Here is an 18423-nt window from a genome sequence, read left to right as displayed (position 1 = left end):
CACACTCAACTGGCACTTGTCAACCACCCAGCTGGAAGTGGGCATTACACCCCGGGGTTGGCAGGTCCCTGGGCCCAGAAGGTCCCTTGGCAGCCACTGAAGACAGCTTAGAGTCTCACTTGCTCTCCCCCAGCCTTGCCTGTGCCTGTGAACTCCTAGCTGACAGAGCTCCCAGGCCTGGCTCTTAAAGCAGGACTAAGCAGTCTCGTGGCTTCTTCCCTAGGCTGGCCGATACCCAGCTCCCCCACAGGAGGGACTGAGGCCATCTCAACGCCTCCTGGACAGCAGTGGATGTGACACAGCAAGAGCTCTTTGAGATCGGGAAGCCAGCGCTGCTCCTTTTGAATTCCCCCTCCCCCTCAGCCCTTACTTTGTCCACCTAAGCCAGGCCTTCTACTCAGCGAGGAATATTCCAGAAATCATCCATCACTAAACTCTGGGAGTGGATCTCCGTAGCTGTACAGTTGGAAAGGATCTGGAAAACCCACAGCGCCCCCGCGATGGGAAAGACCGCTAGCACGTGGCAGGCAGGGACGCCTCATCCTTCACTATGGTACCAGCGCCTGCACGACCCGGATGGGCTGGGCTCTCGGCATCAGCGTGCAGTGTTGCACTCGGGCCTTAGCTTGCTGTCCTCTGGCTGCCCTACAGCCTGGCACAAAGGCACATACTAAGTGTCTGTAAATGAACGGACATGTGCCTTCTGGGCATCAGGGTCCGGGCTGTGCCTGTGGCCTACTTTATTGGTGCAATGGCCTTGCAAGGCAGATATGATCATTCCGTTTAACAGATGAGAAAACTGAGGCCCAGAGAGGTCAAGGGGCTTCCCCCGGGACACTCAGCAAGTGTCTGGCCAGAGTTCAAGCTCACCTCCTGTCCCTAACTAACCACTGTGGTTTTTCCCTTTGCATTTTGGCAGCCGGGCACTGATTGCCCATCCCCTATCTGTGACACTACGGCTCAGCATTCGGGGAGCATTCAGAGCTGAAGGAGAAGCAATTTCAGCTCTCAGGTCGTCCATCCTGAAAGGGGCAGACAGTCCTGTTCACAGCTACCTTTGAAGACCAACAAGGCAAGGCCTGCCCAAGCAGCTGAAGCCCCACCTGTGCGGGCCACAGGCGCGGGGTGGGGAGGGGGGGGGGTGAAGGGGGCAGGTAGAGGGTTCATTCTGATGTTTGAGAAAGGAGTCTGGGAAGAGGCGGCTCTGAGTTGGGCCACCAAGGCCACATGGGCTTGGAGTGATGGACAGAAGCTGAAGAAGCTTTAAAGATGGATTTTCAGGGCACCTGGGTAGCTCAGTCTGTTAAGCATTGGACTCTTGGTTTCAGCTCAAGTCATGATCTCACGGTTCGTGAGTTCGAGCCCCGCGTGTGGCCCTGTGCCGACAGCTCGGAGCCTGGAGCCTGATTCGGATTCTGAGTCTCTCTCTGCCCCTCCCTTCTTCACGCTCTCACTCTCTCTCCCTCTCTCTCCACAGTAAGTAAACGTTAAAAAAAAAAAATTACAAATAAATTAAAAAAAAAAAAAACAAAAAAAAAACAGATGGATTTTCAGGAGGCCCCCGGGGGGAGGATGGGTGTGAGATGGGGGCTTCCCAGCATTTAAATGTCATGACCTAAGTCATCTGGAGCCTGGCAGGGCAGGCCTTGGGGGAGGGGGAAGGGCTGGTAGCTCTCTGGGACTCCGCTCGGGGGACCTTTCGGATCTCTCCGCCAGAACTTAAGCGCAGAGGAGGCTGGAGGGGGGGCCCTGCTGGTGAGAGAAGGGAGCAGAGAGCCGGCCTTGGCATGCCCTCCCTCCTAAGTGTGGTCTGGGAGATTCAGCCAACCTCCTGGCCTCAATCATCAGGACCCTAGAGGGGGGAGGCAGATAAGCGAGCTCTGAAGGATGAGTTCCAACCACAGGGCCACAGACTTATTATTTTTCCCACACACTTGATTGGCCTGCCACACTGGGCCTCGGGGATGGCCTCGCTGGGCCCGCAGCTGATCCTGGAAGAGGAGGGAAAGGACAGGTTTGGCGGCCCGTCCCCCAAGCTCCTGGCCTGGGGCTGGATCCAGAGGGCAGTGGGGCTTGCTGTTCTTCCTGCCTCCTGTCTGCTGCCTCCTCCTGGTTTTGGGCTTTTTCCCTTCCGGGTCAGCACGGTTCAGGAGGGAGCACTTGGCTCAGGAGGCCGTTGGAAAGGTTCTATCAGAGGCCCACAGGCACATGCTTTTCTGGGAGTGCGGACAGAACGCTGGGTGGGAGTGAGAGCCCACATCTCTCTTGGGAGGACGCCCGGGAGCACAAACAGTAACTCACTGTAAGCCATTAACACTCTGTGACACCTTCCCTGGGCCTCAGTTTCCATTTCTGTAAAATGGGCGCCTTGGAGCTGCCCCTGTCTTCGTCCTTGAAAAATGGCATCTTCCTCTAAAACCAGGTGAGCGGACAGATAGTTTGCTTCAAGTTTTGTTAGAATTTCTACGCCTACATTGTGATTTGAACAGTCCCACTGTGTCGAGGGCACTGGACTTGAGACCTGATGAGGAGAATCAGCAGAACCCCACCCCCACCCTGCAGTACAGGAAACTATTGTTCGCTGAACTTCCACTCCATGCCAGGCCCTCTGCCCATGGGAAATATTTATGGTTATTATCTTATTCAGTCTTGACATCGACTCTGGGAAGAGATGGTTATCATCCCCATTTTCCCCAATCTGACAGAGTTTCTTCAATTTCTTAAAGTCCTGAAGTGGTTTCCTACCCCCTCCAGGATGAAATCCCGCACCTCGCCACTCCCTGTTAGCTCACTTGGGGCAGCTCCTACCCCATTCATTCTGGTTCCTGAAGTCCCTTCAGGTCCTGCTTCTCCCCAAAGAAGGGCCAAGACCTGGGGGAGGCCAGTGAGGTGCCCAAGGAGCAAAATTTAAGGAGGTCCTCACTCCCAAGTGCCAGGGCTCCACAGCCCTGAGCATGAGGCCTCCTTAAATTTTGCCCTACGAGCTGCACTTGCCCCACACTCGCTGTGTCTTCCCTCCCAAAAGACCTGTTTCTTCTTTGAAGTCCCCTTAGCCTTTTTGGGGGGGGGGTCAGATTTGATTCCTTGCCTGAGCCTCTCTCACTCCAGGGCAGAGACCACTTTTCCTCTGTCCCCATCCTGAAACCAACTGGGCACAGGGCTTTCACACCTCCAACCCTCCAACGTGCTCCCCTCTGCACTTATCTGCTCTCTGCTGCATGTGCCTACGGCCCCGATTCTCCTCTTAGCATCGACATAAAAATAATGATTTTTCTTCTCAATGAAATATTATGTAGCCACTAAAAACTGTGCTTGCCTGTGGGTGAATTCTTCTATAACCTCGATGTAAAAAAGGCTTTCTAAGTATGACTGAAAATCCAGAGACAATTACAGAAAAGACTGATGCATCTGACTATATAAAAATAAAAACAATTTAGGGGTGCCTGGGTGGCTCAGTGGGTTAAGCATCTTGATTTCGGCCCAAGTCATAATCTCCGGAGTTCATGAGTTCGAGCCCCGCATCAGGGGCTTAGGCATGTGTGCGTGTGTGTGTGTGTGTGTGTGTGTGTGTGTGTAAACTCTTAAGAATTGAGAAACAAAGAACCAAAACCCAATAGAAAAGTAGACAGTAGAAAAAAGAACAAAGGAATGGATAATTCACAGAAGGAATATAAAAATTATCCTTAAACCTATGAAAGAATGTTCAACTTCACTCATGATAAAAGAATTGCAAATTCAAACTACCTACACCAAGGTGCCATCTCATACTCATGAGACCGGCAAAACGTCCAAAATTGACACGACCTTCTATTGGCAAGATTGGGAGGAAACAGGTCAGAAATCAAAACAGTACAACCGCATGGAGGGGTACCTGGAAACACTTAACAAAACTACATGCATATTTACTCTTCCCAGTAATCTCACTCCTAGAAATTTGCCTGGAGGATACACTCCCGAGCATTGAAACACACACACATTATTTGGAATTGTAAACCACAGGAAACCACCTAAACAGCCATCCAGAGGAGAGCAGGTGCATAAACTATGGCGCGCGCGCGCACACACACACACACACACAGACGGAGTACTGTGCCAGCTATAAAAAAAAATGTGGAAGGACCTCAATGAACTGGCATGGAGTATCTTCCAGGAGACAATATTGAACACGTAAAGCAAAGTATAAAAAAAGCGTATATGATACGGTCTGATACGGTGTCTTCTGGGTAAATAAAGACGGGACAATTAAAAAACATATATAAAAATGTGCTTATCTTTACAAAAAGCCATAGAATTGTAAGCATAAAAGAATTAAGTTGGTTAATGCAGGGGGCGGGGAATGGGGCTGAAGGAATACAGGAGAGTGACACATCTCTTAGTATAGGTTGTGTCGTTCTGACTTTTGAAAGTATGTTAACATTCTACCTATTGTTAAAAATTTAAACCAGTAAGGGGCGCCTGGGTGGCTCAGTCGGTTGAGCATCTGTCCGACTTTGGCTCAGGTCATAATCTTGCAGTTAGTGAGTTCGAGCCCTGCTTCGGGCTCTGTGCTGACAGCTCAGTGCCTGGAGCCTGCTTCGGAATCTGTCTTCCTCTCTCTCTGCCCCTCCTCCGCTCACACTCTGTCTCTCTCTCTCAAACATAAATAAACATTGAAAATTTTTTCTTAATTTAAATAAATAAGAATAGGAAGGGGAAAAAAATGCCTAAAGCTGAAAACACACTGGAAAAAAAAATAAACCTAACTGTATTTCAAATAAATACTCTTACCACACTGAAGGGCCAGGAAAGAAAGAAAGGACTACTCCAAACTATTTCTGAACAAAGCAGGGAGAAGGAAGGGAAGGTTTGTTGATTGCAGTGGTGAAGCAATCCTGACATTACTTTGGATGTGATATAGGATTAAGTAGATGACTGAATGTGTTGATGGCTTTGGGGTTTTCACTGTGGGCGAAGGATACATAAGTATGGAATGGGGAGAGGCAAGAAGCAGCCCCGAAGAGGTGGATTGGGATTGGAGGTACTGGTGTGGACTCGTGATGAGTAGCATACGAATATGTAAATGTATATGCATGCTTCTGTGCATATGTACATACATGTATACGTATGTGTGGAAAATATGTGTATGTATATGTGTATAAACATGCACCTATTTCCTAGTTCTGTCCCCTGAAAGGGCTAAGAAGCAAAGATACCCAGAGGCAGTGGGCACACCCAGGGCCCAGACTTTGGTCTCTAATACCACTCCCACTAAAAGGGAACAGGCACCTCAGAGAAATGACTGGTTGCAAGGCTTGTTCGGGGGTAGATACCTGAGGAGCCTGGAACCTCTTGTTATCCCAGAAAGTAAGAAAGCGCTCCAGAATCGGGATGGTGGCATATCCAAATATCATGGGAGTCAGTTTGTAGAGGCTCCCACTGGTGAAGTCTGGGGCAATTTATGCACCAAAAGAATTGAGCACAGTGAGAAACAATAAACCACTGGAAAAAAAATGGAACTCATCGGTCCACACAGATAGATACATTTTACTGCTTATGATGGTAAATCTATACTGACCAAATATATCGTGCTACTGTAGAATGCCAAGGGCTTTCTACACTACACACTATGGAGGTTGTGCTGGAGCTGGAAAACCACCTTTTTTTTTTTTTGGAAAACCACCATTTTGCAACCATCATGTTAAGGATTGGATCAGGCAAGAGGCATCAATGGAGGCCCCCCCTGGGAGAAACTGATGAGAAGCAGGGTATTTGCATGGTCTAAAACGTCTCCCCACCGACTGCTTACTAGTTCCAAGGGAGAACAAAGATAATGACCATGTAGGGGGAAAACAGGTAATACTTTGACCTGGAGATTAAAATTAACGTCACCAGTGAGGGCCAGGAGCGCCCGCGGACGTGACTGCGTGAGAAGAACCCACGGTTGCCTAGGCAGGATTCTGGCCAAGGCTGTATAATCTGGATCTCACCACAACAAAACATCACACACCCCCCAAATGGGGACCATTTTATTGAAAATAAGAAGGGGGCATTGTGTCCTTCAAAAGTGTCAAGGTCATAAAAGACAAAGAAAGGCTGTAAAAATGTTCTCCAATGGTTCAGACAAAATGTGTAAGTACGGGTGTGTGTGTGTGTGTGTGTGTGTGTGTGCACGTATGATAGAGCACACATGATAAAGGAAGTGGGGTAAAATTTTAACAGATGTGTCTAGGATAGAAGGATCTAAAAGCCGTCTTTGTATTATTTTTATTTGGGGCATTTTTCGGTAATTTGAAATTACTTCCAAATAAAACAATTTAAAAAAAATGTTCCAACTTTTGAACGACATTCCCTTCTCTGCAGGTGCAGACTCTCCTTGGCCAGGGGACCCCTGGCAGGCAGCCAGGCCAGGAGGCAGATCTGAAATCCAGCCATCTGGGAAATGTGGCCTTGAGCAAGTGACTTTCCTCCCTGTGTCTGATCCTCCTCTGCAGGGAGATACCCACCTCGAGGGCTGGTGGACAACTGAAACAGATTACGCTGGCGAGCGCTCAGCTCTATGGCCCATCAGTGTGAGCTGCGGCTTCACTGGTCTCATTTCTCATCAGCAGAAATCCCGGCAGGGTGCAGAGCTGAGAGCCGCCTCCAGTGCCGAGAGCCACGGGTGCCCTCCAGTAGGACTGTGGACCCAGGACGAGCAAACGGTCTAGGGCTAGCCTCGGGCGGGCCGCCACCTGGCAGAACTCCTCTCTGGGCAGGCGGCCCCCTGTCCTGCCTTGGCCTTGGGAACTCTTTGTGACAGTATTGTTCTGGTCAAAAGAATCGTGATCCCTGGAGAATAGGCCGGGGAGGGGGCATGTTTCTTTGCACTGGGGGCTTTCATGGAGGACCTGAAATTGGCCTTCAGAGCAGGCCTGTCCTCACAAGGACGCTGGGCCTCCCTCTCTACCCCTGGTCTGTCATTTAGAGAGGACTCACTGTGCCCCTGTCCCCATGTGCCCCTCCTGGCCCACTCTCTACCCTCTCCGCTGACCGCTACAGACCACAGCAATGGGCTCCTTTCCCTCTGCTCTCTTTTCTGTTGGAGGCCAGTGGGGCCCTGGGAGGAGGACGGAGGGAGGGAGGTCAGGTGTTGAATGCCTTGTCTCCCTGTCTTCGGGGGCACCTCAGGGCACAGCCCAGGTAGGGTGGCCCCCTGCAGAGCACCCTCGCTGTCTCTGCCCTCAGCACCCTTCCTCTCCTTTCCCCTTCAGCCCTAGGGGGTGACTGCGCCCCGGTGTTGGGGATCCTGCACCGGGTCCTGTGGATTCGCTACCCTGCCCTGGCCTGGGGACTCCACTGTCTCCAAATCGCCAGCGTTGAGGGCGCTCCCTGCTCCCTGCTGGGCCCCCCGCTGCAGGGAGACACCTGGGTGGGGGTGGGGAGGGGGCAGTGCCCTCTCCCATCCGCGTGTTTGGTATTTGTCTGCATGGGAGGCCCCCTATTACCAAGCTTAGTGAGGGGACCCACCTCGAAGCCATTCACACAGCAGAACAAAAGCGAGCGCCTGCCACTTCAGGCCTCCTCCCGGGGCTCATCGCTGCCTGTTACGACTTCATTTCATCTTTTCGTAAGTTACCGTTAACTGAGAAGCATTACAAGAAGAGAATTAAAAGCGAGAAAAGTTGGTGGAGAGATGCCTTTTTTCCCCTGGTTTAAACCTTTTGTTATCGACTCTTCAGGAATCTGATTCAACCAGAGGAACACGTGGCAGAACACATTATTCAGAATTAGTTCCGAGAGACACGCGAGGGGCTCTTTATTATTCATCCTTCTAAAATCAAAATATTAGCTAATGCCTCTTGCGTCCTCAGAGCGGGTCTGGCAGCTTCTCTGATGTATTGTCCTACTTGAAAGTGAAGAAGAAGGCCTTTCCTGCGGAAGCCTCCGTCAAGCCCCTCGGACTCCCGCGCACACAGGGACGGAGACACCCAGACATGCCTGTGCCTGAGACCCTTGCAGCCCTTTGTGTCGCGGCCAGGCTGCCTCTTCCATGCACCCCCTCACTGCGCTGCAACGCCCCCCACCGCCAAGGAGCCCAGGGTGGCCTGGAGCGGAGGGGGGAGGCCCCTCCTGGTCCCAGGAGCCCAGTTTCCCATATCCAGAACTGGTTTGGAAGGGGGTGAAGGGGTGATGACTCAGGGACCCTAAGGCTTAGAAATCAAAACTGCTGTGTATGTTTTCTTGGATCCCCGCTGCTGCCTTCATTTCTAGAAGGAATACCACAATGCAAACGAAGTCTGTTTCTTCAGCAGGAACAAACAAATTTGGTTTTTGGTACTCTGAGCTCTAGAGTTACCCAAAAGTGTCATGATGACATTTTTAATCAGGCCCCTAGGAAGACAGTGAGGTTCTTAGCTCGCTGGGGGGGGGGGGGGTCGTGTTCACTGGCCTTGAGGACTGTGGGTGGGACGAGTGCTCCCAGCTGATAGAGGTTGGCTAAGCAGCTTCTGTGCCTAGTAGCCTTGGCAGAACTTCCTGGAGGCTAAGTGGAGCAAGGAGGGCTTCCTGGAGGAGGTGGTATTTGACAGATGGCTAAGCACTGGAAAGGAGAGAGTAGAGGGAAGGCAAGGAGGAATGTGAGCAGGGCAGGTGGGAGGGAGGCAGGGCAAAAAATGGTCAGAGGTAAGGCTGGAAGGACCTTGACCGCGAGTGAAGGTTATTTCTTCTTTCTTTTGTTTCCTTGAGCAATCCTAAATTCACGATTAATCTCCCAAAACCTATCTTGTTGGTAAATGTTGATTTCTCCTGTGCACCTGTTCATATTTCTGATGGAAATGTATTATAAAATCACTCCATTTGGGTGGTGATTACCATGGTAATCAGGCATGCTTGCTGACAGGCCAGCACTCCTATTGAAAACAAGATTTGGAAGACAGGGGCTTTTATGTCACTTAGGTTGTGCCCAGGAGAGAGAGGGCTGAGAAGCAGGTGTGGGGGGCCGGGTTCCTTCTCTGGGGAAGTCTTGGTGGACAGCACAGCGCTTCGCTGGAGGAGGGTTCTGTAGGAAGATGGGGGAAAGGCTAGACGGAGGTGGGTAAATGGGGGTCCTCTGCAGCCTGCATACAGAGGGGCACAGCTGTGAGGGATCCCATGTGAAGAGAGAATCAGAACTACCAGGAGCCCAAGATCAGGAACCTGGGCTAGGATATCATTCAACCTCCTACCTCCACCGCAGGAACCCCCTCTGTGCCTTTTAGAACATTACAAAGATGGGGCGCCTGGGTGGCTCAGTCGGTTAGGCATCCGACTTCGGCTCAGGTCATGATCTCACGGTTTGTGGGTTCCAGCTCCGCATCAGGCTCTGTGCTGACAGCTCAGAGCCTGGAGCCTGCTTCGGATTCTCTGTCCCCCTCTCTCTCTCTCTCTCTGCCCCTCTCCCGCTGTGATCTGTCTGTCTTTCAAAAATAAGTAAATGTTAAAAAAAAAAAATTAAAAAAAAAAAAAGAACATTACAAAGATGTTTCTATCATGGGATCACGGTTCAAGGTGTGGGGAAAGCCCCAGGCGTTTGAACGGCATTATTTAGTCCCGTTGCAGTCTAGTTTAAGTTAGCAAGAGCTCCCACTAGACTGCTGGATTTCAAATCCCAGCTCCACCCCCTTTACTGGCCGTGTAACCTGGGGCAAGTTACTTAACCTCTCTTTTCCTTCTCACTTGAACAAAAACAGATAATGCAAATTTCTAATGCATTTGATTATTGTGAGGATTAAGTGAATTGATGCCTGTAAAACGATTAGAACACGCCCACCACAGAGTAAGCACTCACACACGCTGGGGACACAGCAGCGCCTCCCCCCACGGTGGATGGGGGACCGGCAGGATTGAGGGTACAGCCACTATCCCGGACTTGGTACAAACATCGTCTCACCTCCTTCTCCTGAGGCCCCCACGGAACTCTGAACACGGAGCAGACTGCTGCCCTGAAAGCCAGCGCCCCGCCCCCCCCCACCTCCCTACCCACAGCATTTTCTGTTTCCTTCCCCAAAAGACGTTGGCTTACTGACCTCTGGCTCTGCACCCAAAACGGCCCTCCTTCTCAAGCCCATACCCTGACTGCAGTCCTGGGAAGATCAGGCCTCGCCGGGACAAGGTTCCAGAACACTCACGTCCTAAAAGTATACAAACATCTACAGCTTTTAGTCCCGTTTCCAAGTGCCCACGGAGGTTAGATGTTGTCTGATGAACGACAATCACCATAGGAATAGCACTAATGCACTTCTTCCTCATGGTGTCCCAGACTCTACACTGCTTCTCACCTTAATATAATAAAAATTTGTCATTAATGGAATGATATTACACTCCACCAGACACCGTATGATCCAAATCAGGCCAAGAGCGGGGGGCTCTGCCTCGCGGAACCACCCCACCAGCGGCAGCTGACAGGCCATTATTCTGTGTCCGGCAAATTCTGTGCAGTGATAAGGAAACTCCACCAATTTGATGCTTTATCTGGCTGCAGGTTGGGGAAAGAGATTATTTCAATCAAGATAATGATTCTATTTCTCGGACGGAAATGAGATTTTTTTTTTTTCCCCGTTGCCTCGTGGGGGTGCCACCAAAATCTGTCTCGGGGCTCAAACTGGTCATGCACAAGTTAGAGGATTTTCGGGCAACCTCCGAGAGCATGAACATGACAGAGATCTCAAGGGAGTGAGCCCGTTGGCAAGAAACACGTGCGTGCGTGCGTGCGCGCGTGCGTGCGTGCGCGCGCGCGCGCACACACACACACACACACACACACACACACACACACGCCAGACCTCTGAGATTACAAAGTCAGTTCTGTTTGGCCATTTATAGGCATGAGACAGCACCTGTGAAACCAAAATTTGGAAGATGAGCAGGTAGTGTGAGTAGGATGGCCTGGATTTCAAGGCAATAACGATAACAAAGTTCCAGAGACCATGCGCTTAGCAATGACAGGACGTGAGTAGCCTAAACCTGCCCATCACGTAGGGAAGATTTCCTGTGCAACTTTGTAGACAGATGGCCCAGCGACTCTTCCCGCACCTTCCACGACAGGGAGCTCACCGGCCTCGGTCCTACTCCATCGCTATGTTGAGAAAGTACCTCCAAACCGCAGCAGTCGCTTTATGAAAGGAAACCACAGTGAAAATTCACAAGGTGCTGACGCTACGATGCATCTAAACCCATTATGGCGACAATACACGTTTCAGGAAGTCAGCAAACGATATGCAAACGATGGTAGGCAATCAGTGCAATGAGTCGGGAATAATTTGAACTAGTGAGTTTGGTGCAATTTTTAATTATTCTAAATATTTGCGAATTTCGAGGGCTGTAACACAGCATCTCAAATTCTTTAGAGGTGATTTGCCTTAAGGAGGAAGTAATAATAATTTGTAACTCAGACATCAATTGTTTCTATAGTAACTGTAAAAACTTTGGAAACGTTTGGAAAGTTTACATGCGTTTTGAACATTCCCCTGGGGGCTGACTTGGTGGATTACTCTCTCTCTCCAAATAAAAGGCACATTTTAGCTCAATTCCTTCAGAAGGAAGAGCCCCAGCTGCTGGCTCTTGAGTGGTCTCTTACTGGACTGCACCAGGCTCACCAAAACTTTGAAATCTAAGCCACACCATTGCTGCGGTGCCTAGACTGTCCTTGGAAAGTAACACAAAAACCCTGGTAATGTTGGTTTTGTCGCCAGGAGAGGATCCAGGCAGCTTGGGGACAGAAGCGGGGAGGAGACTTGTCACAGGACACCTTTTGGTATTTTTGAATTCAGTCATGGGACCGTATGACCTATTAAGAGTAAAAGGACAGTTTCGAAAAGCACATCCATGTTTCACCGAACACAGGCTTTGATACTTACGATTGCTATTTTAATACCGACACGCTTAAAATGCAAATTTACGACAGTGGAAATTACGGCCGAATCAGGTAAAAACCATATTTGGCTGTCTTCACGGTAGTGATGCTCACAGGCACAAGAGTAGGTGCAACCAATGGCCCCCCTCAGACTCCCTTTTCTCGCTGGGATGCCCACTTCCCAGCTGCTTTCACCTGTGGTGTTCTCCCGACCCTGGCTCTTGGTCAAGGGCATGCCTTGGAGGTCACACCAGCAGCACCGTTCCCAAGAGTGGCCAGTGGTGAATGAGGGGTTACTTGAGGCCTGCCCCTTGCTGCCAGGCCAGACACCGTGGAAATCCACATGGGTCAAGCCAAGGAAAGACTAGCCCTGGCACATCCCACCCTCTCCCTGACAAGTAGTCCCTAAAAGCTCTCCCTCGGTATATCGCATGCACCTGAATCCCTGTCTCAAGCTCTGCTTCTAGGCAACCCAGCCTAAATCAGCCAAACCGCAGCTAAAAATGGAACCCTCTAGTATCTTTCCAGTGGGTTGTCCCTAGTGGTAGAAACACACAGGAGCCTGCCTCTTTGAGGCAGGCTGCCTTCCTGCCCGGCCCAAAGATCACCAGTCGACCCTGCACATCCCATGAAAGCCAGCACAGCAAAATGCTGACCAGGCAGAGCAGAGAGTTCCCACCAGCAGAGCCCTGTGGGACCACACAAATACTCTTGTTCTCCAGGATGGCTGAGCAGGAGGCAGGGGCCGACTCAGCAGCCTATCCCCCAATCAGATCCGCAGTTACGTGCCCCAGAAAGTCAGCATAATCGTCAGCTCGATCACTTCTTGGCTAAAGAACTCAAGCAATTGGGGCGCCTGGGTGGCGCAGTCGGTTAAGCGTCCGACTTCAGCCAGGTCACGATCTCGCGGTCCGGGAGTTCGAGCCCCGCGTCGGGCTCTGGGCTGATGGCTCAGAGCCTGGAGCCTGTTTCGGATTCTGTGTTTCCCTCTCTCTCTGCCCCTCCCCCGTTCATGCTCTGTCTCTCTCTGTCCCAAAAATAAATAAACGTTGAAAAAAAAATAAAAAAATAAATAAATAAAGAACTGAAGCAAAATATTTATTCCCAGCCTCAGTTTCCTTATCTGCAAAATGGCACTATCTACAGAGCCTCTGCGAAGCTCATCTGCGGCTATACTGTCAAGTGTGCTGCAAACTGGCAAAATTATATACGTGTTGGTTGTTATTCGTGAGACTGAGAACATTCTAGCTTCCCCTGCTTGCTTGGAACAAGTAATCAACCTTTGCCAAATAAGTAAATCTGAGCTTCCTCTCATCTTGGGCATCGTACCTAGAGCTCCCTATGTGAGAAGCAGCTCCAGAGAAAATCAAGTGGACATTGGGAGCCCTGTCCTGGTGACTGTCCACCTGGAGCTCAGGGCACCTCCTCATGGATCACACGGGTCTCAAGTGGTGGTCAGCTGCAGCTGTCTGGAGAGGGCCCCCTCTCTCTATCCTCTCTATCCTCTCTCTCTCTCTCTCTCTCTCTCTCTCTCTCTCTCTCTGACATCTAGGGAGGATCCCCAATGTGAATTTCCTATCATTGATCCAGGGTCTGTATTGATCTCAGATACAACTTCAAGTTCGGTGAAAACTCCATGCGGCCACTTTCACATGGGTCACAGACAAACTGGCAGAAACTCGATTTTATTTACATAAATGAGGGATACCTTACTCCATCCTGATTTTTTTTTGCCCATGGACCGTTCATGAAGCCACTTCTGGCCCTTTACTACTTGGTCCTACCCAATGTCACCGGCATTTTCTCCCCACCCCCATCCCCCTTCCGACTATCTAGGACCCCTTCAGCATGTCTATGACATCCTCCCCATAGGCCTTTGGGTGTTCCCATCCCGGCACCTGTTCCTGCCCCCACACCCCGACCGGCTTCCCTCCTCCATCAGCCCACTTCAAGTCCCTCTGTCCCCAGGAAGTGTGCCCTAACCATTCCTGTCACCAGCACTTCTGGCTGTGGTATATGTGCCACACTGGACTGTGTGCTTGATCGTAAAGGTCTTTAATACCCTCACATGCCCGGTTTCCTCTCCTCCCACCCTGGACTGAAGGCACCTCCAAAACAGAGCCTAGGCCACTGCTTCTCTTTCTATCTCTCTGGCTATTTCTTGCCAGGCACCTGGCGATTAATAATATTCTCAGCTTGAGTAAAACATTGGGCTGTATGATTGCTCTTAGTTCAACACACTGTTCAACGGCCTATATGAGAACGTACAGTTCTAAGTAGGGTCAACCTGGCAGCAAATTCAGAATTGTACAAACTGTTTGCGGCTCCAGGGCGAAAAAATGCACACCTTCCTTACCCTCCCGGAGTCCTGCTCTCCCCCCAAATACTAATCAACCGCAAGGGAGTCACTCTTTCCTGAGCCAGTGGGAGGCCAGAGCCTGGGTTCCAACCATCCACCTTCCGCCGGCAGCCTTGCATTCCTGAGTCCAGCCCCACCCAGCCGGACACACCTTCCAGAAGAACCAAAAGCCGGCTCCATCAAGGTCATGACCCCTTCCCCAAACAGGGAAACCCGCCTACTCCCAGGAACACTGTCAAACCACAGACCTAAGGAAGCAAAATTCATACTCACAGGCAATGATGCCTTCGTCTTAAATTTCAGGCCAGCAGCTTCTCTGCAAACCTGCTCATTTCCTGCAAAGAGAAGAAAGGGATGGAGAAGCATATTAGCATCTGCTCTGGTAGCCTTTGGCAGTTTCCTGGCCGACCTCGGGCTGCTGCACCTTCTCTCCTTCTTACTCCCAACAGCACGCTCCCCTCCCAGGAGCACCGCGTGCTAGCTGGGTGCGCGCCCCTGGCTCCCCACACGCCTCCCTCCCCCTCCACGGCGCCATGCCAGTCTCAGATTGACCACTGCCTCCAATTCCCTGAAGGCGCCGGGCTTCTTCCCACTCCGGAGTGAGGCCTCCTCTTCTGTAGCATGGGGTTGCCTAGCAACCCCGTGCGCCGGCTCGGAAGGCCCTCCTAAATTGGACCTCACAGCACAGGGCATCTCCTTGTACAGCTGCCTGAATCTTAACAATCTGGCTCTGAATAATAACACAATGGTAATTGCATGCATGGGCCCCAAACTACATTTAAATAATGTTCAAGAGCTGACACAAACCAACAAAGGCCAGAAAATGCATTGCGGAGGTTGACCGTAAGGCCAGGCGGGACGTTCGGTGCGGGAGGGAGTTGACACCAAAGACTTGAGTTAATGACAATGCCAACCTGAACTGTGAATCCTCCTGCCTTTCTGCCTGAGTGTGTCACCGCTTTAATGTGCTTTAAGTGAGTTTGGGATCTGTAGAGGCAATTAATGCCCAGAGATAGTGATGCTTCAAGACAGGATGCCCTTTAGTGCATCAGCAGCACACGCGGGTTTTTGGAGGGAGAAGGCGAGAGGACGACATAGGACAAGAAGGGAGAACCGTGCATGAGTGATGTCCCTTGGCTTTTACGATCGTGGCTGAATACATTTCAGAAGGCGGGACAGAGAACTTACCAAGCGAGAGCACAAAGCACTTGCAACCTCAGCACGGCTGATGTGTTTCGGGATAAGAAGTGAAGGCCAAGAGGCTTGAAGCTGGCTAACAGGCACACTGAAGCGGCTTAGCGTGGTGTGGGGACGGCCGTGCGTGCCAGAGTCCAGCCTTGAGTCTGGGTCCCTGGCACAGTGTGACAAAGAGCTCTGCTCAAGGCACAAGAGCCTTAGCACGGCAGGAGAAGGCAGCCATAGCAGCGAGGGCCTGCGGATCAGCCCCAACTGTGTGAAAGCCAAGGCACTTTTTTTTTTTAAAAAAAAAAAAAGCTCAAAATCTTCCTGCGAGGGACTTAAACAGATATTTGCACACCCACGGGTGTAGTAGCGTGATTCACAACGGGCAAGAGATGAAAACCACCCAAGAGTCAGTGGACAGATGAACGGATAAGCAAAACGCGGTCTATGCGCACAACGGAATATTATTCAGCCATAAAAAGGAGGGCAATTCTGGTAGGTGCTACAACACAGATGAACCTTGAAGCCAAAACGACAAATACTGGGGGCGCCCGGGTGGCTCAGTCAGTTAAGCTTCCGACTTTGGCTCAGATCACGGTCTCCAGGTTTGTGAGTTCGGGACCCGCCTAGGGCTCTGCACTGGTGGTGTGGAGCCTGCTTGGGACTCTCTCTCTCTGCCCCTCCGCCCCCTCGGAATAAAGAAATATACGTAAAAAAAAAAAGACAAACGCTGTGGGATTCCACTTATACTGATATCACAGAGACAGAAGGAGACTCGAGATCACTAAGGGCTGTGGGGAGGTGGCGACGGGGAGTCAGTGTTTAGTGGGGACAGAGTCTCAGTTTGGGAAGATGAAACCATTTTGGAGACGGATGCTGGTGATGGCCGCATGGCAACACCAATATACTTAATGCCCCTAAACTGTACACTTAAAAATGGTTAACAAGGTAAATTTGGTTGTGTATTATTTTATCACGATTTTTAGAAACTCCCCTGAAATAGTAGTACAACATACATGGTCTACAAGACTTCCGTCCATCTTCCCCTTGGAAGTCAAGAGTGGCCTGTGTCATCCATAAGCTCAGACAGGGAGAGACTGCCACCGGTACTCAGGGACCAACTGGACAGTGTGGCTCTGGGCCAGGGAACCCCACGGCTTGTTAAGCGTGGCGTTGGCGCAGCACCGTGTCAGATGGAGGCGGCTGAGCATCGCGTCACAGGATTATCTTACGTCCACTACGTGAGGTCCAAACACCATCACCCTCCAGAACGTGGCCTCCTTCCACCCAACCGGTCCCACCCATCGTGTCCCCTGCCTGCTTCCTCCTCCATCCAGCTCTGATGACACTGTCACTGTTACCCTTTGCCGCGTCTCAGCTCCCTGCCTAGAAAGCCCCTCCCGTGCTGTCCACCTGACCTGCTCCGACTCTTTCTGGGGGGCTCACAGCAAGCTCTGCCTCCTTCATGGAGCCCTCCAGATGCTCCCCATTGTGCTTTCTCTGAGTGCCGCAGCCTGCAGTCAAGCATTTGCTTAGTTGGGTACTACCTTACTCTCACGTCTGGAAGTCTTGCCTCGCCCGGTGCATCCCCGGCAGGACCCCCGGACAGGGACTGTCGCTCATCTTTTTCGCCTGCCATGGACTGTGGCTCAGGGCTGGGCACACCACAGACCATTCCTCCCTCAAGGCTCTCAAAGGGACAGCCGCCCTGCTTCCCCTCCCAGGGAATCCGACCATAACCCCCCTGCCCGGGGTGGAAAGCACGTCTGTGGGCTGCCGAGCCCTGGAGCTGCGTATTCCAGGCAGGCACGCAGATGCCTTCAGTCATTTAGAGGTGTGACTCGGTGTGTGCAATGAACAATTGAGCATTTACAGATTTTATTAATTTGGAAAGGTCATTAGAGCTAACAGCTTCTCCAAGTGGAAGTGAATAAATAGCGTGCATCATTTTTTTTTTTTTTCTTCAGCGTCCTGAGCTTTTTCTTGGAAGGTGCTTTTAAAACCTCAAAAAACAGCGTTGTATTGTTACAGGTTAAAAAGGGGTGGGGCGAATGCAGGCTTGTGTGACAAGAGGAGGCCCACGGAGCTCTGGATGAGCCTCTGCCTTTCTCTGAACCTGCACCTTCTCATCTGCAGAAGGAAGGAGTGGTCACTAAGCTCCCTCCAACTTAAAATAAACTGACATTACGATACGAGGAACCGTGCGAAGTTAGCAACTCTCCAAGCTGACCGTTACACCCCACCCCCAGCCCCACCCATCCTACCAGCTGTTGGACACTATTGCACCTCTGGGTAGCAAAGGTGCGAGTCTGTGCCCAGTGATTTCGGGGGCCTTCCCGGACCCTGGCCTGGAGGCTCTCAAACCCATAACCTGGCTGCCTCACTCTCGTTAGATCATCAAGGAACATTCTGGACTCATGGCTTGTTTTCTCAAATCTCCAGGAAGGGCTGGAGATGGGCCAAACTGTAGCATCCAGGTTCCATCTCCCTGGCCGGCCCTTGGCTCCATGACCGGCTGGCACTGTCTGTCAAGGGCCAGGCCTCTGCGGGCAGCTGCTATTGGTTCTCCCGGAGGCGGGAAGGAAGGAACATTCAAGGAGCAGAGGGGTCAGGTTCCAGCCTGCTGTCATGGAGAGAGACGGTTGGCCCTTGACCAGACCATGCAGTCCCACATCCCTCCCTTTCTCCGAGTCCCCTCTTCTCTCTGCCCCAAGTTCTGACAGACACCGGACGGTGGGAGGCCCACGGCTGCCCATGCTCCTGCCTCCAGATCACTCACGACTTTTAGTAGCAATAAGACCAGGTCTGAATCACAACTGTGTGATCCACAACCTAATAGTAATAGTAACATTAGCACCGGTACTAGTTAATATTAACTAATATTGGTGCGATGCAGTCCTGATTAAAAGGGTATTTTCCCACTCACTTGGCAGACAGGTAGGAGAGACTTAATTCGTGTATTGAGCGCCTGCTGTGTCCCAGGGTCTTGGCTACCTGTTGGGGAGGTAGACATGAAAAGGTACGTTTCTTGCAT

The 18423-nt window shown here is 51.1% G+C and overlaps 1 protein-coding gene and 1 long non-coding RNA gene across 2 annotated transcripts in view; one reads left to right on the top strand and one right to left on the bottom strand.

The window, feature by feature from the left end:
- LOC121032955 (uncharacterized) overlaps window positions 1-14545 on the top strand; it is a 104921-nt gene extending 90376 nt beyond the window's left edge. Inside the window, exon 3 of the long non-coding RNA XR_005791616.1 lies at window positions 14483-14545. This is a non-coding gene — a long non-coding RNA (uncharacterized LOC121032955). The remainder of the gene's footprint in view (window positions 1-14482) is intronic.
- The window catches only part of ZBTB7C (zinc finger and BTB domain containing 7C), a 158859-nt gene extending 144311 nt beyond the window's left edge, over window positions 1-14548 (bottom strand). The window contains exon 1 of the mRNA XM_040478888.1: window positions 14481-14548. The gene's annotated coding sequence lies outside the window, so the exon portion shown is untranslated. The remainder of the gene's footprint in view (window positions 1-14480) is intronic.
- Window positions 14549-18423: the final 3875 nt, after the last annotated feature.

Source organism: Herpailurus yagouaroundi, unplaced genomic scaffold (genome assembly GCF_014898765.1).
Source record: "Herpailurus yagouaroundi ecotype Mexico unplaced genomic scaffold, PumYag 142, whole genome shotgun sequence".
Classification (NCBI taxonomy): Eukaryota; Metazoa; Chordata; class Mammalia; order Carnivora; family Felidae; genus Herpailurus; species Herpailurus yagouaroundi.
This window is presented reverse-complemented; position numbering and strand designations above follow the sequence as displayed.